The 17,404-nt window shown below is 38.5% G+C and overlaps 1 protein-coding gene across 1 annotated transcript in view; it reads left to right on the top strand.

Moving 5' to 3' along the window:
* Window positions 1–17,404, top strand: part of pacrg (PARK2 co-regulated) — a gene marked incomplete at its 5' end in the record, with an annotated part of 113,271 nt that overhangs the window by 47,547 nt on the left and 48,320 nt on the right. The gene's annotated exons all lie outside the window — the stretch shown is intronic.

Here is a 17,404-nt window from a genome sequence, read left to right as displayed (position 1 = left end):
CGCACACAACACACGTCTGCGGCATAATAAAAGCTCGACTGCTCTATCATTATGAAATCACGGAGTCATCAAGCTACGCCTTTTTTTTTTGAATAAGCGACCTCTAGTGACGAAAAATTACATGGTGTGCCTTTAACACACCCTGGTGAGATAATCATTTCTGCATTTGTCATGCACACGTCTGAGTGTAAAGAGTCATGACTTCAACAATGCTTCATAAAATATTCATGTGTGCAGCTCCTTTAGATGTGAGTGTACTGTAAACTGCAAGCTGTGAGTCTGCTCATAAGCTGCGTTTGTTATTGCTGAGGACGTTTTTAATTTCATGCTTTTGGGCTGTCAGCCCTATTTCATACTGAAAAGCTTTGTAAACTAAACTTCACCCCTCTCCACACAGCGTCAAGGCTCCACAAATGGCTGTAATATTTTCTGCCACTTTTAAGTCCTTAAACGACAGTTAGTACTAATGCAAACGTGCAAACTACTGTCGCTGGATCTCTGAATGCAGTTAGAGGCATCACAAACGCACATGCATCACATTGACCGCTGAACATGGATGGCTCTCTGGCTATGTCACTGGATGTTGTGAGATTGAGAGAGAAAGACAGAGATGGGAGGAAATTATGCAATGATTATGCAAAGCTGTCATTATAGCAAGTTTTGCAAGCCAAATTAGAGTTGTTGTGGCATTTGACTATACAAAACTCCCTGCCACAATATTGTAGATGGTTTTCAAGGTGTTACAATGCAGTTGCTAAGGTGTATTGTGTGGTTTTTAGCTTTTGCTAAGCAGTTGCTAGGGTTTTTTAGGTAGTTTCATATTGGCTTAAATCCCATATGCCTTGATATGCATTGGGTTCCTCTTTCAATGTACTTTACATGTTTTCTGACATGTTACAAAAGATTTATATTTCAAATAAATGCTGTTCTTTTGAACTTTCTATTCATCCAACAAACCTGGAAGAATGTATCACAGTTTCCACATAAATACTAAGAACTGATAATCATAAGAAATTTTCCAAATCTAATCAGCATGTTAAAATGATTTCTGAAGGATCATGTGACACGACTGGAGCAATAGCTGCTGAACATTCAGCTTTCAGCTACAGGAGTAAATTACATTTTTATAAAAATGTAAATATATTAGTTATACAGTTATTTTAAATTGTAATAATATTTAATTATATTACTGTTTTACTGCATTTTTGATCTAATAAATACAGCCTTGGCGAGAATGAGACTTCCTTCAAAAACATTTAAAAATCATACCAACCTCAAACTTTTGAAGTTTGAACTTTGCAGTGTACATGTACACATTCTCACTGTGAAACAAAACAGAACCGATTACATGTGCAAGATCAGTTTAACAAGTATGTGTGTGAGACAGAAGGCAATATAATGAAAACACAGGGTTTGAATCTCAAGGGTACAAACCACTCTCTGTCCTCAAACAGCCTCTTAGAACATGAAACGCCTCATATCTGCTGGAGGGGTGAAAGAGTCAAACTCTCCTGTGAAATGAGGTGTGGGCATTTATACACACACACACACACACACACACACACACACACACACACACACACACACACACACACACACACACACACACACACACACACACACACACACACACACACACACACACCATCATCAGCAGACGTAATAACTTTAAATGTGTATGACTCCCTGTGAGCAATATAGCAGTACCATTACAAATCAGTACAAAGAGAACTCTCTGTATGTCTTAGAGAGAGAGAGAGAGAGAGAGAGAGAGAGAGAGAGAGAGAGAGAGAGAGAGAGAGAGGGAGAGAGGGTGTGCAAGAAAATGAAGATGATGAGGACGCTGTAGGAGAGGAGTTTGTGAGTACATTAAGGTTTCAGAGCCAGCCCAGCATGTATGGCCTCAGGCTACCTGCTAATACTTTCATGTGAGAGCTGTACATGAGAGAAGATGAGCTTCACCTGGAGTGAGATGCAAACTTAAGAGTCCTTCCTCTTACTTCCTATAGAAATACAGATTTTTGACTGCTGATCTGGGTCTTCCCTTCAAACAAAGTTTTTTTTTTTTTTTTTTTTTTTGTCTGTCCATGTGCTAAAGTGCTATCTGCATTGCCTCTCCAACCACTGGACTGGAGAACTGCCTGCCACAGCATGCCTCCTAGCCAAGGCCCTTAGGAGTGTGTCACTGAAAAAAGACTACAAATTCCCAAGCCACAACAGTTGCCCTGTTCCAAAATGTAGTGAGTTGACATAGTCAGCATTTTATGCTGAGTTCACACTGAACGATTTTAGGCCCGATTTTCGCTCGTTGACAGGTTTTGGGAGATCGCCGACAAATGCCCGAAATCATAGGCAAATCGGTGCTCGTTCACACGAGTGCCAATCACCGTTAAAAACATATGTTCTGCATATGAATGTGAGTTGTATGAATGAAGTTTGGACATCCGCCATATTGTCACTGTCATGTGACCTACTACAGCGTCAGTTGTCTCGCTTAACTGATTTCAGTCTCCTACTGTTTTTTGAATACTACATATTCCGACATACTACTTTGTTGGCGTACTGTTTTTCACATACTAGGCTATATAGGGAAGTATTCTGTTCCACAGAAGAAAAAAAGCCATAGCCTACATGTTTAGAATTGCATGAGGGTGAGTAAATGATGATACCATTTTTGTTTTTGGGTGAACTATCCCTTTAAGGTTACTGTACTTGTAGTTATAGCTTTAGTTATAACACAATAGAAGTCTGCAGTATGTGTGTGCAGTGCGCAGGCGCATGTTTTTATGTGCGTCCTATGCTCTGGATTGAACAGGCTCAGATTTACGAGGATACAAAAGCATTTAGATCGTAATGTCTTCCCGTCAAGTTGTTTTTACGACTCTGCTGCCGTCAGCTGTGTGGTTTTAGCTTGTTTACAGCTGATAGTGGACTAATCATGACCAAATCATCAAAGCTTGCCTGACCATGCAGCTTATCAAAACCACCATTTTATGGTTGAAGACACAGGAATTACTCCCTGTTGTGTGTTTTTGCGCACCGGCATTTTAGCACGCGTGTGATGTAGGCAATGTTGCTTAGTTATTGCTCTTTCTTGGCAGTACTGCATGTGGCATCTCAAACTGTGCGTTTATCCTTCACATTCTCTCTATTTGCATAAACTTACTAATCATTTCACACATCCATCGCTGTTGTTTTATTCGTGTTGAAGCCGTTGTCTCCCAGATGTCTCTGACATTCTCTCAGCGTTCGGAATTGTTTGCACTTTTAAGTCATAGTTTTTCCCTACCAGCACTCTGGAAACAAATCTTTGATAATAATGAATCAAGGTTGTGGCAGCCATTAGTAAACTGGCAGTGTGGAATGGTAGTCTTTTACAATCAAAGCTATCTGTGGATCACTGCAGCATACACATACAGTGATTTTATGAGGAATGATCTTCACATCTTGAGCTATTTGGATTCATCACGGCTCGTTCATGTGTGTTCAGTGTTCCCTGTCCCCCTGTCAGAGAATAAACCAACAATAAGAAGTAATAAATGAATGCATGTATAGCATGTCTGACTTGTAATATAGTTCTCTTTGTATGGGCCACAGCCTTCATTTTTTTAATTGAGCTGCTGATACATCAGAAATGTAAATGCTTGCTCGTAAGAATGATAAGGTAACTATAACAATAACTAAGTTTTAACAATCGTTCTAATTGTGTGAGAATTGGGAGGTCCACATCACAACTGTAATGATAACGACACAGAGGAACAATATCATTGGAATCACTTTCAGAGCATTTTTTTCCAACTGATAATAACAATAAAAACAGCCAAATTGACAGCCAATCAGAATCCCCTTGAACATTTAAAGTGGCAGATGACAACTGCAATATACGCTTAGAATAAATTGAACTTTATCGTCCATTGGTTTGGACGCTAATATAATTATCATTATAGTTATCGTTCTTGATGTGAACAGGCCTTAAGAGTCTAATTAATTAATTCAATTAATTCTACACTGTAAAAAAAAATTACATCCCCAAGTCAAAAATTTCAAGTGACCGATAACATCTAAATTTTTCAATTAGTCTGACGTATTATTTCTCATTGAGCCAATGTTAACAGACTATTGCAACAAGAATTTCACTTGGGCCAGTTGAAAAATTTAGATGTTATCGGTCACTTGAAATTTTTGATTTGGGAGGGTTAGAAATTTTTTACAGTCAGATCTGCATTGTGCTTTTGCTTTTGAAAGGGGGTGTGTCTTAAAATTTGAAAGTCAAAAATGTATTGGTTGTTCCCATTAGTGAAAACATTAAGAAAAACAAGTAAAGATTGAGAAAAGTAATTGTCAAATTCTTTTTTTGAATTGATTGAAAAAAATATTTATTAATTTATTGTATATGCTCATTTAAATATAATATTATAATTATTTGTATGGAATATTGTAGTATTTATTAATAATGATTTATCTGTGCACATATTTTTTTAATTCATGTGCCCCCTCGTAATCTTCAGTCAGATCAAATCATAATCATTGAAATATCTGAGTTTTCAGCTCAGCTGATCAATATAAGTTAGTCAAACGGATTGCTTTTGCTTTAAATGCATAAATATTCCGGACAGCCATAACAACCATACTGTCTCCAACTTGAATTTTAATCAGTATTAAAACAATGATGTCATTCTTTTGTAAGGGGGTGATATGTAAGGGATAATGTAGAGGAAGCGGAGGGGTCTTGAATCAGCCTGAAGGGGTTGTATTCGTTATAACAACCGCCTCGCTCTACATTATCCCGCTTATTACATGGCTACCTACCAAATAAATCAATAATTTGACACAAAATATTGATTTAAAAAGGAGTTTATTGATTTAAAAACGATTGTATTGCTTCCGCTAAAGCAAATAGTCCGTTCCGTCCCTACGGTTAGAATCCTGCGTCCATAGCAATGCTCTGTTTTTCATGGCAACGTTGTGTTATACTTAGCAGCGGTCTGTTACCAAGAAATAACAGACCGTATTCTACATTAGAATTCAACCAAGCCATGTAATAATGTATTATAATTCATTATTATTTTCTAGTCTTTCCCAATGTAAATACTGACTGGTGACATATGTTTCTTATACCAAATGATGATGAGTAGATGATATATGCTCTTTTACACATCTGATATATGACAGTACAGTATATAGACCTGATTCACATCCTATCACCTTGATTCTTTTTGTTGTTTTACGTGTGCCATAAAATGCAATAAATAACTGGGACAAAGATATAGAGAGGGGAAATTATGGAGTAATGATATCATGTGCCGCCGGGTGCCTGTAGGAACAATGAGGGCTTTATGTTGCATGGAAGAAGAGAGCACAGATCTCTAACGGATTCACAGACTGTGAAAAAAAAAGCACAATGTTGCTCTCCATGCTGTCATTTCAGCTTTTATATAGCATTATAAAAATGATACAGTAGCTTTCATAATACAATGTGTGCTATACATTTCTGCAGAATTAGATAGTCTTTGAATCAAGGTTGAGAAACCGTTGTGCTTATGGGATGTATGCGAGCAGCTGAGGTGTGACCTCAGTGCAATACCTCAGCCAGCTGTTCTTACACATTAGCACAAACATCTGTCAGAAAACTTCTCCTCTGATTATGATTTCATTAAAACATTGCAAAAGAGCCTGGAGAGATTAGGAGGAGGGATAGAGACAGACAGACAGACAGAAAGGGAGAGCCTAATAAAGCGGTATTAAGAGCAGCTGAGTGTGCAGATTGAGCCCTGGGCACAGCAGTGGTCACCGTCTGCCCAATCTGGAGTGGTGGAGAGCTGGTCTCTCTGAGGCTCTGCCTGCAGCTGCACTCTCACTCATCTGCTCATTAAAACTGCTACACATAATTGAGGCCTATTTAAAGTGGCCAGACTTAAAGGGTGGTCACACTGATTTGCAGCTGGAAAGCAATAGGAAGTCATTCATTTACAGTGAGATCATCCATCCATCCATCCATCCATCCATCCATCCATCCATCCATCCATCCATCCAAAGAAAATTGTACACACACACACACACACACACACACACACACACACACACACACACACACACACACACACACACACACACACACACACACACACACACACACACACACACACACACACACACACACACACTAATAAGGGTCACTGTGGTGGACAGTTGGGAAACACATTGAGGTCAGACACAATACACACATTACACACACATTCACCTATCTATTGGTCTGTCTGTCTGTCTATCTCTGTGATTAGATAGATAGATAGATAGATAGATAGATAGATAGATAGATAGATAGATAGATAGATAGATAGATAGATAGATAGATAGATAGATAGATAGATAGATAGATAGATAGATATTCTATTAGAGATGTCACAGTTTATCTCTTTGATGTTTACAGATAAAAGTGAGCTAATTATGGAAATAAATGGGGTTATTAATAAAACAGACATGCAGTGCTCTAATGAGCTTGTTTTGTGTATAATTGGTCAGCATCATGCTCAGTTTAATTAGTCTCTGAGCTATTGTTGACTGGAGCAGTTTGTGTTTGAAGTGTTAGCATCACCAATAGCATTTGGGAGGGGAATGGGCGTAGCACTTCCTGCTCCTTTTACTGGATGGTTTAGTCAAAATTACCAGTCAGTTTCCAAGTGTTTAAATTTTAAAGTCTCATAAAGTGGCCGACATAAAGGCCACACAGCATTTTGATTTAATAATGAATGAAGGCAATCAAATCAGCATGTGTAATGGGTTTGGCTAGAGTCTCCGGGCGTTCCTGGTCCGGTACTTATTAAAAACATCCTCACAGGGAGAGAACAGAACTGATAACTCAGTATACCTATTTGCCTCTAAGCATTAAACCAGCCACTGAGGGAATCAAGTCTAGACCTCTTAACGCTCCTCATTGCTAATGCTCAGGGAAAAGCTATTTTTTGTTAAAGAGAGTGTTGCTAATGAACTCAGACCTAATCAGGAATGAAGTGATAATTGCATTTACATTTATACATGGGGCAGTTGCTTGCTTTAGCAACCAAGATGGCAACTAAAAGAGCATATATCTGTTTCAAATCCTAGATGGCAGATGAGGAGAGAAAAATGTTGATTATTAATATTAATATTTAACTCAACACTGTGAAGAGCATTAAAATAGTTTGCCATTATTTACTGGTACTCACTTTTAGCTTAGCATCATGCTAACAACAAACTATTGAAATGAATTATGGGTCAAGTCTCCCGTGCAGAACATTATTTGTGTAGCGTTTGATTATGTAGAGTGTTCCAAATCCATCACATCCTACTTAGTTATAATGGTTATAATGCTGCATATGTAGGCAGCAAGCTTACTAGGATTTGACATTGTTATTTTGTTTGTATGATTTACATTAGCAGTTAGCTCACTATTCAAGTCACGTTAAAAGGAGATAGCTTCTGTGCTGGTGAAATCTCAATGCTTTAAATCTTTTGGTAACCAAGTTTATGTCTCTTTGGTCTCCCTGTCTGTCTCTCTCATATCAAGACTCCTTAGATATGATCAGAGTGCTGTCAGTTGTCCGGATTTGTGCGTCAGCCGACTGACAACTGTGATTACATCTGATTATAATGATGACAGATGGATGTGATGATGACATTTAGTCAGCACTTAATATTTTATACACTCTTTCATGTCTTGCCATCTTTCTTTTTATTTCTTCTGTTTTATGACTATGCCACCTCAGGCAGGGATCAGTTATCCCCCGTCTGTACTGGACACTGATTTAGAGCCCTTAAACCGAGGGATGTACCGTGTTCAGCACGGAGCAGCGTTAAACTTAGAAGTAGATACAGAAAGGTCTAGTTGCTTGTATTAATATGCGGTCACATTTACCATTGCTCAGCGGATTTTGGCGGGTCATTTTAATAGGTATTCATGTGATAGGGGATTTCGCAATAAGGACAAAATATTTCCTCAGATATCACTGTGTTGGCCTACAGAAATCTACTTGGTTTTGAAGTGACATCTTTGCGAGTTGTGCTTCATGCATTATACATCATACACTAATGACAATAGACCCTTTTTCCTGCAAAATTTCGCTAATGTAACTGCACTTTTATGTCAGCTAATACAAGCATACTCTTGATTGATTTCAGAGAAGTTTCAACAATGAAATGAGATAAAGGTAGGCTTTTAGTAAAGTGTTGTTATTGAATATCCCTACGTGCCGGGAATTACTAATAAACCGTGTAAACAAAACATTAGTCATTTAAATAGCCTTCTCTATTATGCTGTTTTTTTTATTATTTATCATTTGACAGAGTGGCAAGCGCATTTATAGAAACAAATATTGGATACGTGACTGAATCCGTCATATAGCATGCTCTGTCACATGCTTCCAGAAAAGGCTTTACTGTGAATACTGTAAACATTTATGCATACAAAGAAGAAGAGAAAATTGCCTCCAATTCAATATGTTCTCCAATTATCATGTGTAATAGGCTGTGAAATCCTCATATCTACGCAGTCGGTTGGAAAGGCAACAGAAATGGCCTGAACACTTAGCCTAGATTCTCTGCCCTCAGTGTGCTAATGACAGACAGCCCTGTCTCCACCGCTCACAGAGAGAATATCAGCCATATTTCATTCAAAGGCCTCACAAGAATCCTCATATTTTCTCATTAACTCACTCCTTTTCCATTTCTGCCAATCTTTCCCTAAGCCCAAAAGTGATTAGCAAAGCCCAAAAGTGAATTCCACTTCCACCTCTCTCTGCACCCTCCTTATTCTCTTTATCTTCCTCCTGACTATAGACAGGATTGGCACTGTTCTAAGTTACTAGAAGAGAAAAAGTTTTTGTTTCGGTTTTACCAATCATTGCTAACCGTGTTTCAGTGAACAATTCAGCTAGAGAAACTCCATTTATGAAGACAGACACAAAGAAGTGACAGGAAATGATGGAGAAAGAGGAGGAGCGGGGCTGAGAAATGTTAAGCCATATTTAAACTCACATGGCCCATATGAGTACTAGTTCAAGAGCTGGATCCTGGCATAGGTAATATTGGCCGTTGCCTAGGGCAGCGGTGTTCCACACTCAGCTCTCAAACATGCACTTCACTTCTCTATCACTCATCCACAGCAGTTTCACGCTCTCCGTTCTGCCTGTCCCTCTCGTTGAAAGTTTTGAATTTACTTGCTTTATTAAAAAGTATATTCCTCTGAGATCTGAACTAAAGACTTTTATTGCTGACACTTTTTATATAAATGACTGTAACTGTTTTTAATTGTATTACTGCATGTTTGAAACTTGAATTCTTATTTTATTCTTTCAAAGTTCATTTAATTTAGAATTTTTGTTTTGTTTTAGGTGTATGTACATAAGCAATTTTTTCTTCTAGGTAGGGGATACACATTAAAAAAGTTTTTTGCATTTTTAAATACAAAAATTGGAGTACGTTTCTACAAAAAAAAAATAAAAATACATTTCAGTATTTCTACTTTAAAATTTCCCATTTAATTCATTGTTATTTGCAGATTGTTTGTAGTTATTTTTATGTATTTTTTATGGCAATTTTTATCAGCGTACCTAATATCTGATTTAGGACACTATATGAGTCAGGACCTTTACTGGCCTGTTCAATAGGTTGGAGCACATGTACTACAATAGACCATAGCTCAGTCAATATCAGTAGCGTAGCCAGGAATCACAATGTGGGTGGGCCCAGAGAAAATCAGGTGGGCACAGCCTAAAATGCATCTGTTATCAAAATAGGCCAACACAACTAACTTACACCTGCTTGAATACACCACAGTTTAATCAGAGCACAAGCATGTAAGTCATCATAAGCAGTGTTAATAAAGAACATAACGATAAGAACAGCATTTTCCACTGCGCGCGGCCAGGCCACACCACACACACACGCGCATCTGACAGATGCGAAACAACATCATCAAATCAGCAGCAGGACAGTAGTGGATAGTGTGTAAAAACCAAAAACAATGCCTAGTCATAGTCTGGCTCAGCGGCCACATAAACCACGTTATATAAACAACATTGACTAGGCAACTACATAAACGTAGATTGGCTTACTTTTGATGACTAGCTTATAACAGGAGACGACGGGGCTGGGGGTCGCACACAGTTTTAAATTCGAACACATTATTCTCTGAGTGTACACACACCGGCGGCGTCTGTCCGCTGCGCCCAGCAACGGCTCAGGACCTTGTTCAAAATCCTGCCGCGCCACAGAGCGCTATTTACATAGTTTTATATTAAATTTACATTTATTTGTCTCAAATCGTAGTTAATGAATCTGACTCCACCCTGGGCTGCAATATACGTTTAGTTTTATATTCATGTACAGAAATCAGCTGCTTGAATGAAAATTGCTGACATTATCGGATTTTCAAGAGTGAGAGTTGTCCTAGACGCGGCGCTGCGCGTCCAGTGTGAGACCCCCTTAAGAGTTGAACACTGCAATGATTTCGTTATAGTCCAACGATTCAGTCAATTCTCCTGAACATCTGCATTATCTTCCTCCTGTGGTGGCCGTGGTCTTTTTGACACAAACTTGTTGCTCTGTTTCATTTTAGTTTATTTAACATAACGTTCCTTAGCTAAACTTCAGTGTCCCTCTGTGAAATGTGCTCGTCGTTGTGAAGGGGGGATGGGCTGTTCGCAATCATCTGAGTCTGACTCCGAAATGCGCTACGCGGGCATTTCGTCATCACCATGACAACCAAACAAGAATCAAGAAACATTAAGATTTATTTTTATAGGTCAAAATTGTTATAATCGCAACATAATTTCCTAGGCTACCTTGTGAGGCCACTGAGTGACTAGATGGGCCTGACTGACAGGTGGGTGGGCCCAGGCCCACCCAGGCCCACCCGTAGCTACGCGAGTGGTCAATATTTACGTGTTTTTTTATATTTCTTTCTTTCTTTCTCTCTCTCTCTCTCTCTCTCTCTCTCTCTGTGTTTGTGTATGTGTGTGTGTGTGTATGCTCTTCCCCCTTCCGAATGCATTTAGTGCCTAAAGAAATGAGAGGAAAAATGTGACTTAGAAACAGAATGAGAAATAAGAATGTCTATGTATCGTGAGTGTGTGTGTGTGTGTGTTGTAGAGAGCCGTGTTGGCTCAAGCTGTTTGCGCCTGCAGCTTTTTCAATAAACCCGTCAGAGACAAACTCGTCTCCGTCTGCTGGCCGCTCACTGAGTTTCCTGACAATACCTGTCAACTCTCTCCTACCTCTCACAGCCTCATGGCTGCAACTCCAGCCTGTCTGCTCTGGAGCGCTGCCGTTACAAGCCATCACCATCCTAGAGCTCTTCAGAGCTGATGTGTGCCGATGGTCTCTCTTGACATTAGCTTAAGTACATGAAGAAGTGTTTTTGTTTGGTGATGGAAAGCTGTGGGTGAATCACACAGAATTACAGTTATCCAGGCCAACGGTACGTTACGCACATTATCACAGGCTTTGGATTTCTTTACCTTAGGTGACTGGAGAAGCAGAAAAGCTTGCCTCTTCAATGTAATACGATTTTCTCGTTCCTATATGTCCTACTGGTTTATTGTTCTGCTCATTTTGCTCAGCGAATATAGCTTTAGTAGTAAGGTAGAGAAACGTTTTATATATTATCACATTACATTACATTATACAGAATGTATGTGTGTTTACATATTATTTTATTATAAAGCAATTCAGGGCTCCAGACTGCGACCAAATGGTCGCATTTTGCGACCAAAATTTGAGAGTGTGCGACTGAATTTTACACCCAGTCGCACATGTGCGACCAGTAATTTATTTTTTAATTTTTTCACGTTAAACGTGGAAGGGGCGCGAATGTGTGGCAGGCCAATGAGTGTGAGAAGAAAAGGGAATGGCCACTGTAACTGGCTAATGTGTGGAGGGGGAGGGTCCTAGAGATAATCGAGCGCGCGTAAACGTCAGTGGGAAGGAAGACTGGCTACGAGAATTCAGCTGGTTGAGGTACTGTAAGGAGATGAACTCCATGAGCTACGAATGTGGCAGTCGCTACCCCAGAACTGCGGGGAAAACGAAATTTGCAGACAGTGCAGGCACTTCGCAGTTTAAACACTCAATCTCAGCCTCAAGCATAGAGTATGCCGTGACATGTTAATAAATAAAAACAAAATGAAAGTGAAAAAAAAACTGCGCTACTCAGCACTCATTCTGCTTCACAGACCGTTTAATAGTTCGAACCAATAATAGACAGAGCTCCTCTCGCCAGTCGCGGGCCGATCGCGATTACGCGAAACAGTTAGGTCGTGGAGATCCCGTGAAGAAATCCATTGAGTTCGCGACAGAATTAATAACATTGCTGCGAGATCAAGTGAGAAACATTCAGATTTGACGCAGAATTCTCTGTTATAAACCATATAAGATCAAACAGCGCTGACGTGGAAACCAGGAGAAACATGTGCAATGAGCGAACAAGTTATAGAAGGCTTGGTCCACAGATCAGCAACATTCACCTTGGATTTAATGTAGTAACAACTGTAACTATGGTATACTGTGGTTATAACAGTAGCCTACACATATTTTTCCAGCACTTCAAAACTATATTATCATATTTAAATGTTATTTTTTAATGTGTTGACCAAAACATTTTTTGTTCTTCCTTTAAAGATTGTACCTATTTATAAAACTAAAAGTTTCAAGAAGTAGGAAAACTCACACTTATTTTAAAAAAAAAAAAGAAAAAGATTAAATTACTATTGTAAACATAGCTGCAGAGGACGCTTACTGGCTATTTTCACTCCATAATATCTATTTTGTCACTCATTTTGCTTTTGAATTAATATTAAGACATTATGAATGATAATAATTAAAGTTAACTTTATCTATACACCTCAAATTAAGCTCAGTGCTTTGTCATCCCACAGTGCTACCAAATACGTTCTGTAGAACTTAGTGCCGCTGCCCTCAAATGTTAGTCTGGAGCCCTGTGAACTTAAAATAAAACTGCACATTGTAATTTCTGTACGTTAAGGCTATTTATTATCAAAGCATTTGTCAGTAATAGTTATTTTGGGGGGAAATGTGAATAATTGCATTGCAAGGTGATTTAAGGTGTGCCCCTAAATTTTCTGCTTGCGCTCCTAAAATTTTAAGTCAGGGGCTACAGCGCTCCTAATAAAAAAAGTTAGTCTGGAGCCCTGCAATTTAAATGAAAATCATTACTCAAGGTAATAATTAACCATTATTATTATTATTACGAGGAGGCAATCATCATGCATTAAAATCATTTAATGCACAGCTAACCTTGGATTATCCATTACATATAGCATATGTAAACAGTACTGACAATGTGACTGACACAGCTCTTCCATATGCCCTGCATTTCAGCAGGTGATTTCATCACAACCATCTCAGAAAAACTGAAAAAAAAAAAAAAATAAAAAAAAATTCTGATTTCCTTTCAGAATGAGCCTCTAAATGCATACACCCCCCTCCTCTCATGCTTGAAAAAACACTCCTCTATCTTACAGCCACAGTCTGGGAAAGAGAGAATGTCAAGTTATTTTCCTCCCTCTGAAATGCAATGACATATTTCAATTGCACAGGTCACACTCTCATAGCCAGGACATTGCTCTGAGCATTTACCTCCACTCACATGGAGGGCAAATTTCAAACTGTCATAATGTGTGTCAGGCTGACTGTCCAACTTGAAATTTGTGTAGTATTTCTTGTATAGTTCATGTCTATATTGCGTTCACTACAATCTCACACGTCCTCAGGTACTCAGAAAGTGTCCTTGAGTTCCTCCTGCCTACAGTGAGTGCCTGTGATGGTATAAACTCAAGTGGCCAGTTTGGTCATTCATCTTCATGATAGACACCACGGGTTGGCCGTTCCCCCCTACAGGTGTCTTTGTGCTCGGCACGCTGGGAGAAATGTGCTGCTGGCGCTCACATCAAGCCTTATGTCTCACCTCAATGCCAGAGCGTGTCTGGACTGCCGACAGTTAGTTTCAGCTCTGCCTCCTCCGTTCCACTGCAGCCATACAAGCTCAAACTACACCTGCCTGTCTTTCTGCCCAATCTGTCAGGCATTAAGAGCTTTCAACAGCCCTGCTCATGGGCAGATACAGTTTTAATGGCTTCCAAAAGGATCATAATTGCAACCATTCAACAGAAACTCTTTCAGTGAGACCAGCACTTTACACATTTCACTGACTCCCATGTTTGACTATTTCCCTGCACCTGTAGTTTCAGTGCTCACTTATTTGCCACTGAAATCTTTACTGTCGTCATAGTGACTGCTATATGACTCTGGCCTCAGTCTGGCTGACCCATTATGATCAGACTCGCTCTCTTCAAATCCCACTTGACATTTCACTCATGTCTTTTGAACAGACAGCAAATGAAATAGCGTGTAAATAGTAAAGAATGGGTTAGAAATACATCTTAGATTGCATTAGAAACACCCAATGGTGTCTCTTCTGAGCCATTCTACCGTCTGTGGTTTATGACGCGGCATGTGTGACACTTCTCATATTTCCCTGTTTTTGCACTGGTGACAAATCATTTGTCTCCCCTTTAACATCTCAGGCAGCCCTTAATCAATATGTTACACAAATAGTTTGACAGACGTAAGCTATCAAAATCTTTCTGATGGACAAGCGCTCACACACCAGGAACGAGCACAGTTCAAATTTTTGTCTGTCTTTCAGTTCAATTGAATTCAATTTGCCACACCCCACAGGATATTGAAAAGCAAAATTAATAACAGCAAGTGGAATTTATTGAATTAGTGAACATGTGTGGATACTGTGATGTAAAATGAAAACACTCTGCTAGCACTCTGTTGTAATTCGTGAAACAGGCGTGGAAGTTATGGCATGATGCAGACACAGTATAGGACAGCCTTCAGATTGCTTTTATAAAATGGTTAGACATGCTACATAATAACAAAACATTCAATATTTGATTGAGATGTCATTTTATTAGGCAAATTTATCAAGTATGCTCTGCTGGAAGAGGGAGATTGAGTGACAGGAAGAGTATTCTATTTTTATAACTTTATGTATTAATTTTCCACAAAAAAAAATATATATACATACATATTTAATTAAATGATGATAAAATAAAAATAATTAAGGTACAACTTTTGTCATTTGGCTTGGTAATCTACTACACTACCATTAGATTTTTTTTTTAAGAAATTAATATTTCTTTAAATATTTAAAAATGTCTATTTCAAAACAATGCGGTTCTTTTGACATTAATAATAACAAGAAATGTTTCTCATCACCAAATTACTGTATTAGAATGATTTCTGAAGGATCATCAAGGTGGCTCTGAAAATTCAGCTTTGCCATCACAGGAGAATAAATTGCATTTTAAAATATATAGGCTATTATAATAGAAAACAGTTATTTTAAATTGCAATAATATTTCACAACAATACTTTTTTTTGTATAATAAATGCAGCCCTGGTGAGCATTAGAGACCAACCCCAAAATTTTAAACGCTAGTGTACAATACCAAAATGTTTAAATCATGAACAAATATAAAATGGTGATAAAATAAGGTACAACTTTGCAATTGCGGCTTAATATTTTATACATACTCGGCTGTCTGTATGTAAATAATTCTAAGTTTCAAGTGACGCTGATACATAAAATGTATTCTAGAAGGGCTGTTTGTCTTTCTCTCCAGGGGTGTGAGTTTTGTAAAGATGACTCAGCACACTGTGTTATAATCAGTATATGTGTTGGCACTGAATTCACAAATAACTAATGATAATATCCCTTCAGGACCCACATCAGGTGTATGTGCATTCATTTTCAACATGGCCTTATAAACTTCCTTGGAGATCTGCTCAAACATACATTTCTGCTTTTCTATCATGTTAGAGACTTTTTATTGACTGCTATTGTCTTCATACTGAGTTAATTATATGCTCTAATCTTAAACCTAACCCTCACAGTAACGCTTCTGCATGTTCAGATTTTCATTACACAATTTAGTAAAGCCATTGTTGTTGCCTGATTTCCACAATGTTGGTGTTGAATATCCATGTTGGGACATTTATTCCGCACAATGTAGGCAAAATCTGATCCACCCACTCATACACTCGCAGTGTTCCAGTGATTAATGCTACAGGCAGAGATTGTGTCCCACAGACATCACCCCAGTGATGCGAGACATCTGTCTGTGGTTAGCTGCATGAGTCTCCTCTTGCTTTTCATGTTTTGAATCACTATGGCTCTCTCTGTGTGTGTTTGTGTGAGTATCATCTCTCTACCAGCGCACGGCACATATTTGCTTTTGTATTTGAGTTTTGCTGTATGACTCACAAAGATGATCTTGACCAAGTCAGAAAAGGTCAAGGTTAGCCAGTAAATTGGCTCTAAGCAATCCGCCCTCTTGCTAAGCTTATGATGCTCTCTCTCTCTCTCTCTCTCTCTCTCTCTCTCTCTCTCTCTCTCTCTCTCTCTCTCTCTCTCTCTCTCTCTCTCTCTCTCTCTCTCTCTCTCTCTCTCTCTCTCTCTCTCTGTGCGTGCTTTGATGTCTGAGGAGGGGTTTGATGAGGTCTGGCCACTTTCAACCTAACAGCTCCTGATATCAGTGACACAACGACTACAAAGAACAGTTGTAAAGGAGTCATGTGACACACACATACACACACCCTTCACCAACTATCCCATCATTAAATCAATCAATAGAAGAAAAACATAATAAACAACCCCAAAATGCATTGAAAAAATATATATGTATTAGGTTCTTAATCAATGTATATTTTCCCCCAATAAAATATTTAAACAATTTTAAAATGTATTTTAAAGAATTAGATTTCTTTTTACCCTGTTTTCAATTTTTTTATTTTTTTTTTCGTTTAAAACAGAAATCTAACATATTTAATGAAGTTTATACTTAAAAAAAGGAAATATAATATGCCAAGAGTATGGAAAATAAAATTAAGTCAAGATATATTCTCTTTAATCTATACTTCTCTTAGGGCCTGTTTACACCTGGTCACCTGGCCTAAATCTGTTACGGTAATTTCCTTTTATCTCTGTAAAGCTGCTAGAAACAATCCATATTGTTAAAAGCGCTATATAAATGAAGGTGACTTGACTTTGATTTGCGATACTTTGCACGTTGGCTTGTTGAATAGATGCTCATCTGCGGTGATGCGTGTTGCAGTAGCGCCTGATATCGGGCTATAACATATAGCCTATAACACGCTCTCACGTGTATTTTTTAGCATTGTTGGGAGGAGTAAAAATTACATATGTGGTTTCAACAACCAGATGCATTTACACTTGTCCAGTTTCATCTGGAATAAGGCCCAGACCTACTGATGTGGTTTGAGTGATCGGATTCAAATCCGTCTCGAATGTGTTTCGGAGGGCATTTACACTTGGTCT

The sequence above is a fragment of the Scardinius erythrophthalmus genome (assembly GCF_964197995.2).
Source record: "Scardinius erythrophthalmus genome assembly, chromosome: 19".
NCBI classification, from domain to species: Eukaryota; Metazoa; Chordata; class Actinopteri; order Cypriniformes; family Leuciscidae; genus Scardinius; species Scardinius erythrophthalmus.
This window is presented reverse-complemented; position numbering and strand designations above follow the sequence as displayed.